Raw genomic sequence first — 3,445 nt, 5'->3', positions numbered from 1 at the left:
TTAATCATTTATCCAAATGCTAACTTATGGATGCACAAAGGAACTCATTAGCTTGAGAAGTTATTGATTGTATCTACAACAGGGCAAATGTCTGAATGAAACTTCAAAACAAAACCATAAAAATCCTACCGTCATATTGCAGTATTTGGAAATGGCATAGATTTTTTCCCCAATCAGTTTTCAGTGGTTTGACAATGAGTGGGGCATCCTTCAGTTTATGTGCTTCTTTCCTCAGGTATTGGAAAAAAATGAATGATGAAGGAAAAAAATGCAAGTTCTCAAGATTACTTTGTTCTACTGGGTTTTTCTAATTGGCCTCACCTTGAGTTAGTTCTCTTTGTAGTTATTTTGATGTTCTACTTGATGACATTGATAGGCAACCTGTTCATCATTATCTTGTCATACTTGGACTCCCATCTCCACACTCCCATGTACTTCTTCCTCTCAAACCTGTCTTTTCTGGATCTCTGCTATACCACCAGCTCCATCCCCCAGTTGCTGGTCAACCTCTGGGGCCCAGAGAAAAACATTTCTTATGTCGGGTGCATGATTCAACTCTATTTTGTTCTTGCATTGGGAACTGCTGAGTGTATGCTACTGGTGGTGATGTCCTATGACCGTTATGCAGCTGTATGTAGACCCTTGCATTACACTGTCCTCATGCCCCCTCGTTTCTGCCATCTGTTGGCTGTGGCTTCTTGGGTAAGTGGCTTTACCACCTCAGCACTTCACTCCTCATTTACCTCCTGGGTACCCCTGTGTGGACATCGTCAGGTGGATCATTTCTTCTGTGAAGTTCCAGCACTGCTGCGACTGTCTTGTGTTGATACCCGTGCTAATGAGCTGACCCTCATGGTCATGAGCTCCATTTTTGTGATCATACCACTTATTCTCATTCTCAGCTCCTATGGTGCGATTGCCCACGCTGTGCTGAGGATGCAGTCAACAGCTGGACTTCAGAAAGTCTTTGGGTCATGTGGAGCCCATCTTCTGGTTGTATCCCTGTTTTTCATTCCAGTCATGTGCATATATCTCCAGCCCCCAACAAAGAGGTTCTCAAGATCAAGGAAAGTTCATTGCCCTCTTTTATACTGTTGTCACACCTAGCCTAAACCCTCTAATCTATACCTTGAGAAACAAAGATGTAAAGGGGGCAGTTAAAAGATTAATGAGGTGGGAGAGGGAGATGTGATGGATCACCTGTTTAGCAGCTTTTGTTTGAAGAGTATTATCTATCTTGGAGGGTTCTTCTGGTCCTTTGAGACTTTTTTTTTTTTGGTCTTTCCTATGGCCGCACCTGCAGCACATGGAGATTCCCAGGCTAGGGGTCCAAATGGAGCTGCAGTTGTCAGCCTACACCAGAGCCACAGCAACGTGGGATCCAAACCGTGTCTGCGACCCACACCACAGCTCACGGCGATGCCAGATCCTTAACCCACTGAGCAAGGCCAGGGATCAAATCCGCAACCTCATGGGTCCTAGTCGGATTTGTTAACCACTGAGTCACGATGGGAACTCTGAGACTTATTTTTGATCTATAACCCAGCAAGTTTAGAAGAAAAGTTCTGCTCCAAATTTGTTGTTCTTTTAAATAAAAGAATTAACCAATTGGTTAACCAATTAACCAATTGGTTAATTCTGGACTATTATCTAGAGATAAACTTTTTGATGTGTACCACTTTAATCTATTCAATATTTAGTGTCTATAGAAATTAGGCAGTGGGTTTTAAAATTAATACGCTAATTTATAGAGCAAATATAGTATCTATAGAAAGAGAGGGACATACAGCAAAGACTTAGGCTAATGGAGTTTTTGGTCATTAATAGCCATTACATTTACCTAAATGGTAAAAATTATTTGGCTGAAACACACTTTTTCCAAGATACGATATTACATGAGTGTTTTGTTCTGTGGGTCTATATATATATATTATAAGAATTGCCTGTTCTAAATGGTTCATTCATTCATCCATTCCTTTATTTATCTACTTATTCATTCGTTCATTCATTCAATTCATTGGCTAAATATCTTCAAGATTGTTGGCTTGGTAACATAGATGAATTTTTCCTGAATAGAACTCACTTTCTAGTGGTGGAAATGACAGTGTTAAGATAGAAAATGAAGTATCTGTATAGGACTTAGTTTCCAATGGGCACAATGCTAATAAATTAATGTATCTTTAAAAAAATCTAAAACAAAAGAAGTTTGGCCAAAACCTTGAAAATAAATACCAGATGGTAATTTCTGCAGGAAGGCAATCTCATTACATGAAATAAAACCAAACAAACAGAACAAGTTTAATTTCCTTTAGTTGAGTTAGTTAATGACAAGGATATCGTTTAAATTTAAGGTACCTTAAAGCTTTTCTTTTTAAATATCATTAGTCTTTGCTGTATAGCATGAGTTTTTTTTTTTAATGTAGAACATAAAATTGGACCATATTTTATAGTTACCATTCCTTATGGTAGATAATGACCAAAAAAATCACAGCTGTGAGAGATTCTCAATTAATACAGCAGATATAGGCTTCTCTTCTCCCTCTACTTTTGCAAGGTAGTTAGAAGTATATGGATAGTGGGAACAATTTCTAACATTGTGATTTATAGACTGCTAATTCATGAGAACTTGTAAACTGGGAACAATCATGTTAAATAATGTTAGAGGATCAAATATCTGAAGCAGTTAATACCAGGCTCTGAAAACAACTTGATTCATCTAACGGATGTCTTAAAAACTTACCCATTTTTATATATGGATGTGTTCTTATTGAATTCTAAGTGGTATTTACATATTCTTGACTCAAGTCCTATGTCAGATAAATGTTTTATAAATATCTTCTTCCAGTCTGTGGTATGCTTTTATTTTCTAATAGTGTCTTTCAAAGAGCAAGTTTTTTTTTTTTTTTTTTTTTTTTTTTTTTTTTTTTTTTTTTTGTCTTTTGTCTTTTTTGTTGCTGTTGTTGTTGCTATTTCTTGGGCCGCTCCCGCGGCATATGGAGGTTCCCAGGCTAGGGGTTGAATCGGAGCTGCAGCCACCGGCCTACGCCAGAGCCACAGCAACGCGGGATCCGAGCCGCGTCTGCAACCTACACCACAGCTCACGGCAACGCGGGATTGTTAACCCACTGAGCAAGGGCAGGGACTGAACCCGCAACCTCATGGTTCCTAGTCGGATTCGTTAACCACTGCGCCACGACGGGAACTCCAAAGAGCAAGTTTTAACTTTAATGAAATATGCATTGTTTCTACAAAAAAGCATGCTGGCATTTTGATTGTGGTTGCATAGAATTTGTATACCAATTTGGAAAGAGCTGACATCTTGGTGATATTGAGTCTTCTGATTTAGGAACCCAGTATATATCTCTATTTATTTACATCTTTTTAGTTTCTCTCAGAAGGATTGATATTTTTATTATACAGATTTTGTACATATTTGGCAAAATTC

At 38.3% G+C, this 3,445-nt stretch overlaps 1 pseudogene; it reads left to right on the top strand.

Moving 5' to 3' along the window:
- The first annotated feature begins 248 nt into the window (after positions 1–248).
- On the top strand, positions 249–1,270 carry LOC110258745 (annotated as a pseudogene).
- The last annotated feature ends 2,175 nt before the right edge of the window (positions 1,271–3,445 follow it).

This window comes from Sus scrofa, unplaced genomic scaffold, assembly GCF_000003025.6.
Source record: "Sus scrofa isolate TJ Tabasco breed Duroc unplaced genomic scaffold, Sscrofa11.1 Contig408, whole genome shotgun sequence".
Taxonomy (NCBI): domain Eukaryota; kingdom Metazoa; phylum Chordata; class Mammalia; order Artiodactyla; family Suidae; genus Sus; species Sus scrofa.
This window is presented reverse-complemented; position numbering and strand designations above follow the sequence as displayed.